Source organism: Crotalus tigris, unplaced genomic scaffold, assembly GCF_016545835.1.
Source record: "Crotalus tigris isolate CLP2741 ecotype Arizona unplaced genomic scaffold, ASM1654583v1 scf7180000024338.4412243, whole genome shotgun sequence".
Lineage (NCBI taxonomy): Eukaryota > Metazoa > Chordata > Lepidosauria > Squamata > Viperidae > Crotalus > Crotalus tigris.
Window position 1 is genome coordinate 4384945 of NW_024100508.1, and position 7013 is coordinate 4391957.

Sequence of the window (7013 nt, forward strand, 5' to 3'; positions counted from 1 at the left end):
AAGATGCATGCCCAGAAAGTCATCTTATATGGCAGAAACTACCATTATTTCTGGCATATAAGATGACTTGGCGTATAAGATGACCTCCAAGTTCGGCGCTAATTTCAACGCTTTCAAAAGTTGTCTTATATGCCGGAAGGTATGGTACATGAAGCTCAGGGTGCAGGTTCCATTATTAGAGTCCTCCTAACTAGGTTTTTGGGTTGCAGAGATTTCATTATCATACTAGGTAACAAAAATTCCAAGATTTCATTTATATTAACTTCCCTGAGAAACACTCTCCACTTTATTGTTGAGAAGATCCAGAACAGGATCCTGAAGAGGAGGTGGGCAGGCTGCACCAGCCAGCAGAGAGAAGGCCGAAGGAGCATTCAGACAGGGCCCCAGCATCTCCTCAGTGTTTTGGGTGCAGAGGACGTCACAAGTGAGCTGACTGCAGGGCATGTGGCAAGCAAGGCCACATTGCCTCCATCTGTTTGGGTCACCAGAAGGTTTAACCTCGGGAAGAATTGCTTCAGAAAGGTACCAGGGTCCCCAGCCAATACAGGGTGGGTTTCTCCCAGAAGGGTTTCTCTCGCAGAAGCATTTTGAGAACAGGGACACACAGGTCCTTTAAGAAAAAGCTTTGCATTGATGTGAAGCTGCAAGGGGTTCCCTAGTCAGTGGAATTGGACACATGGTCGACTCTATCGATCATTTCACATGACACCTTCAAAAAGGATTTGCAGTAGTAGTGGCCTTTGAGTAAAACTCAGGCCATTGAACTTAATTCTCACTGACTTCCAGAATTCCAGAGTCAGTGTGAAAGGGGAGGCTACGCTCAAGGTGCAGCGTAAGGCTTTTGAAGGCCTACTAGATGTGGTGGTAGTTGGGGGTGATCGCACGAGTCTCATTGGACTCAATTGGTTCAAGGCCCTTGGTATCCAAGTGACTAGGCTTTACAGCCTGCAAACGTTAGGCCTTGCAGAAGTCTGCAAGGAGTTTGCTGATATGTTTAGCACAGAGCTTAATTCATACAAGGGGCCTCCCATTGCCCTATGCTTAGACCCAGCTATCACACCTATTAGGATTAAGCCTAGAAGGGTCCCTTTTTCTCTCAAAAGCAAAATTGATACAGAGCTGGACAAGCTGTTCTAGCAAGGCATCTTAGAACCTGTAGACTCTAGTCAATGGAAAACCCTTACTGTAACGCCTCTAAAGGCTAATGGAGAAGTCCGAATTTTCATGGACTATAAATGTACATTGAACAAAGCGCTGCAACAACATGCATATCCAGTGCCTGTGGTGAACCACATTCTGGCTCCCTCAAAGGGGGGGGGGAATTTTTGCAAAGCTTGATTTGGCACAGGCCTACCAACAGTTACCTGTTGATGAGGCAACAGCTGAGGCTCAAACAATCGTAACTCACAGGGGAGCTTTTAAGGTCAAAAGACTGCAGTTTGGGGTTAATGTAGCTCTTTGCATCTTCCAAAGTGTAATGGAGCACACACTCTGTGGTATTCATGGGGTCTGTCCGTACTTTGATGACGTCCTCATTGCTGGGGAGTCATCTCTAAACTTAGCTGAAAGATTAAGGGCTGTCTTGCTTCGTTTCCGCCAAGTGGGTCTGAAACTAAAGCAAGATAAATGCAAAATTGGAATCACTTCCACTGAATTCTTAGGCTTCAGAATTGATGCTCAAGGCATCCATCCTGCTGAATCTAAGCTTCAAGCGACTCAGCAGGCCCCAAGTCCCAAGTCCAAAAGCCAAGCTTCAGGCTTTTCTGGGACTCTTAAATTTCTATCACACATTCTTTCCCCACAACATCTTGATGATGTTGTCAGTACTAGATATAATCTTTTATGTCGCCTCCTTAGATTTTATCAACCCAATCAATTAAGGCCACCACACTGATTTCCACGAAAAGATCATTTGGTACTCTTGGAAGTGTTTCAATAGGGATTATCTTCTTGTTTGTAAAAGTGACCTAACCTCTGATAAAGAATTATAAAAAAGCATCTGATAGAAAGAACAACATCTTACATAACCCTATTTGGAAAAGATTGATAAATCAAACAAACAGGGTTTTGACATACCGTAAGGACAAATAAAGAGCTGTATAATTCCTCACCTTTTGGAAGAAATATCCTTCGAGGGGAACCTAGATTAGATTAGATCTTGTCCATATAGGGAACAGAATGAAACAGAATTAGGGAAATAAGGGTGTGATGATACAGGCACCTGTCGATATTAGCAAATTAACATTTTGATAATTAATATTCTCTTTCATGTTTTAACTTTTTCCTATCTTCTAGCAAAAAGAAAAAGTATACACAAAGCTTTCTAACAAATTTGACTTTGCTGATGATAATAAATACATGAAGCCCAGGGTGCAGGTTCCATTATTAGAGTCCTCCTAACTAGGTTTTGGGTTTGCAGAGATTTCATTATCATACTAGGTAACAAAAATTCCAAGATTTGGGGGTCAGTAGCTGAACAGTTAGCACAGGCTGTTTGTCCTTCTGTCTTGCCCATTTTGTTCATTCTGAGACTTTTCTTCACACCTTCTTTGGTTTATATCAGCTTCTCTGAGAAAGCCTCTCCATTTTATTGTTAATAAATATGACCACAATTTTTCTTATAATAAGTGACATATTTGAGGAAGAATCTTCAGGTGGCAAGGAAACAATTGAGCACTAGCATCCAAAATTTTTTGCGTGCCAATTTTCTATGAAAGGACATAAATGACAACTTTCTTTCATGCTGCTTTATATTTCCAAGGCAGGAACAAGCTGCTGTTTTCTAAGGTGCAGAACAGAACTGTGAGGTCCCGTTCAACAACTGAACGGGATAGGTAGTGGTTTAAATTGCTGGGTGCTGTCATATGATAAAATAGCATTTGAAAATCCCAGAAAATACTTAAAATGAACCAAGATGAAGCAGAATGAGTAAGATTACTTCCTGTAATAAAGTCTGTACTAGTCATAAACACAGTGGATATACTTATTAATAATTCCTTAGTGGCCTAGTGGTTAAGATGCTGGGTTTGTCAACAAACAGTTTGAGAGCCAAGTACCTTATTCTTCCCATAGCTCCTACCAACCTAGCAGTCTGAAAGCATGCAAATGTAAGTTAATACACACTGGTAGGTAACTATTTGGTGGGAAGACAGCAGCACATTCTGTGCATCTTCGCCTATAGTCATGCTGGCCACATGACCATGGAAATGTCTTAAGACAACACTGTCTCTTTCAGCTAGGAAACAGAGATGAGTACTGTTATGTCCTGAGCCTGCTGAAGCATTCAGCAGGCTCAGAAATGTTGCAAAGGGTCCTGGGCAGACGAAAAGCTACCTGGGACCAGACTGGCTGTCTCCAGCCTTGCGCACATGTGCAAGGTGGGAAGCAGTCTCTGCAATCATTGGTTGACATTGTCTGGGTCTTGGACATTATAAAAGGCCTGCGCGGTGTTTTGGTTGTTGTTGGTTGTGGAAGGGAACAATAAAGAAGGCTTGTTGTTACACCATGCGTCTCCTCTTAATGCCTCCAACCTGCAAACTTTACAAATACCATCTCCTAGAGTGGACAGGGGAAGTCTTTATCTTTTACCTTTTGTTTGGTATTTGCTGCATTTAAAAAAAAAACAAAATACAAATGTCTTTCTTCCAAGAATATCTTTTGCATCCACCTTCTTTCTTGCTTCCCAATTTTAAAAAAGGATAATTCATTTTATGTTAATGGTATGAGGGAAAGACCTTGGGAGAGCTGCAGATTGGAAAACTGGCATTAAAAGATGTCTCAGCCCACAATAGAAAGAAAGTTACTGGAAGCACTTGAGAAGGGACCCTCCCTAGTTTCCCCAAGAGTAAAAGGAAAGAAAAAAAAGGGGGGGAGGGGTAATCTCAGTTTTGCCAGATTCTGTTAATGTAACTTGACAATAAGATGGAATTGGTACTCCTGGTTGTGTAATTTGTCTGGATTACCTTGCAGGTCTAACAATAATACTTGCGCACATTTTGGAAAAAGGCAATGACAAGCCACTTCAATATCCTTGCTGAGAAAACGGTATGCTTGGCTCTGGGTGAACTATCCTGGTAATGCAACATTTTCAAGAAGAAAAGCAGATTCAGAGAAAGTCAAGAACCTACTAGTAACAAATCAACTGTGAGCTATAAATTTGCTCTCCGCTATGCAAAATGCTAAGTCCCGGAAGACATCAGGAGTTTAACTGAAGTAGTGGAAACCCTTCTTATTCTTTATCAGCATTGTATACACAGTCCATCTTCCCTTGAACTCTCAGAGCAGAAAAACACAAAAATTGCATTAAGCCATGCTCCCTATGTATGTGTTTTATATGACTTCCATCCTCACTCTTAGAGGGAGAAGGATTCCTCTGTTTCTTTATTTTTAGACATTGCATATCCTGTATAGCATTTTTTGTTACCTTAACTACTAGGAGGACTGACTATGCGATTGGCTTCATCCTATTTTGGACTTTTCAGATATAGGAGCCAGATGATATTCAAAAAGGTTGATGGGTTGAAGAGCGCTGGCTCCTGGGTGAGGCAATCTGCACTGTGATTGGTTGCTGTGGGTGTGGAGTTTCCCTTTTTTCCCGCCTTTTCCTTCTATAGGCCCTGTGTGCTCTGTGATTTACCTCATGATGTTCCTGTTTGCCTGACTATCCTGTTTTATGTATATATAGATATAAAATATAACAACAACAACAACAACAATAATAATAATAACAATAATAATAATACAGTTGGAAGGGGTCATCTAGTCCAACCCCCTGCTCAAGCAGGAAACCCTATACAATTTCAGACAAATGGCTGTCCAGTCTCTTCTTAAAAACTTCCAGTGTTGGAGCATTCACAGTTTCTGGAGGCAGGTTGTTCCACTGGTTAATTGTTCTAACTGTCAGGAAGTTTCTCCTTAGTTCTAGGTTGGTTCTCTCCTGGATTAGTTTCCATCTGTTGCTTCTTGTTCTGCCTTCAGGCACCTTGGAAAATAGCTTCAATCCCTCTTCTTTGTGGCAGCCCCTGAGTTATTGGAACACTGCTATCATGTCCCCCCTCGTCCTTCTGTTCATTGAACTAGACATACCCAATTCCAGCATCCGTTCCTTATATGTTTTAGCCAGGGCTTTTTTTCTCATAGAACACCCAGAATAGAGTTCTGGCACCTTTTTTGGATGGAACCATGTAGGGTAAGCAAGGCGGATTGTATGACATGTGTGAGTTCCGGCACCTTTTTTTTAAAGAAAAAAAAGCACTAGTTTTAGCCTCCAGTCCCCTAATCATCTTTGTTGCTTTTCTCTAGAGTCTCAACATCTTTTTTACATTGCGGTGACCAAAACTGGATGCAGTATTCCAAGTGTGGCCTTATCAAGACATTGTAAAGTAGTATTAATGCTTCACGCGATCTTGATTCTATCCCTCTGTTAATGCAGCCTAGCACTGTGTTGGCTTTTTTGGCAGCTGCAGCACACTGCTGGCTCATATTTAAGTGATTGTCCACTAAGACTCCGAGATCCCTCTCACAGTTACTACTATTGAGTGAGATACCACCTATACTGCACCTGTGCATTTGGTTTTTCTTGCCTAAATGTAGATCCTGACTTTTTTCATACCCTCCATTATGGTATTGAGGATGAGAACTTGGATAGTTCTTAAAATGTACGGTATATAGTGGTCGAAAATGCAATTGTGCATGGGATCAATTCCTAATATAGGTTTCAACCCCATGGAATAATATCTGGCTACAATATGTGTGAAGAATCAAAAATAGGATGAATCTGGTCATGATGTGCCTGCTGGTGATCAATGTAACTATTCTTATTCTTATCATTTTCTGTAGATAATTCTGAGGGAACATTTTCTTCTGATTCCTAGCCAGAAGATACAGATGGAAAGATTAGATATGCCTGGCATATTTTTCTTTCTTTCTTTTTTTGTACTGAATTTACCGCTTGAAGAAGCTGATTCTCCTCCAATGCTTTCTAGGCATAGAGTCATCTCAGTGGGGCAAAACATTTAATTAAAATGATCAACCACGATACCACGCTGGTTAATTATTTCTATCTCATTCTCCTCAGAACCAGAACTACACTCAAGATCCAATAGAAATAATCTTATAAAAATAATAGGGTGAGATGTTAAATGTTGGACTAGGGTCAGACAGCTATAGGTTATGGGGCACTTTTAATCATGTAGTTTCCATCAGTGGCTTTGGCTCAATTGCTCAGTAGAATTTTGTATGGAAAAATAATAGGATCTGTTAGATACCTTGTGTAAGGACCCACCCCACTTTGCATCTTAAGAAGACATAACTCAGATTTCCAGTTTGTCACACAGCCTCCATGGATTGTTGGGAGACTTGTTCTCTCTTCCCCGTTCAGTTTTGCATCACTGGGGGGCCCTGAAAAGGGCCGAAAGTCACCCCGAAAAGGCAACCACCAAGGAGGGGCTTTCGCTGGATCCCAGGAAAGCAGCAACTCTTCCGTCAGACCAGAAGATCCCTCCAAATTGGCGAACAAAAGGACTGGCCATAGAAATATGGCTCATCCCTAGGCTGCAAACAGCCGAAGTCACACTACCATATAGCAACTTCAAAGCAGCGTGGGCAGGACTGGGTGAAGTTTGCCTCTCTTACATCCAAACTACTTAATTACCTGCATAAGCTGCTAAAGTACCTTCGCCCCTGTGGTGAGAGAAGGGGGATTCTAGTCCTCCCTCCAGAAACAGCAGCTATCAACCACTTGGGAGTTTAAAACATTGGAAAAATACTGAGATCTTAATTGGAATCCTATTTCCTAAAATTGGTGGATTATAAGATTTGCAACTTTCTGCTCTCTCTCTATATATATATTTCTTCCTTGATTTTTATTCTAATTATTATTGAAGATTTGGGATTTTTTCCCCCCTTAAAATAGAGTGAAAAAAAAACCTAAAAAGATCCAACTAACTCTAAGACGTAACCTGCTATTCTCTAAGAGACTTGTTGACAGCTTTGAAAATAGAGAAGATAAAAAA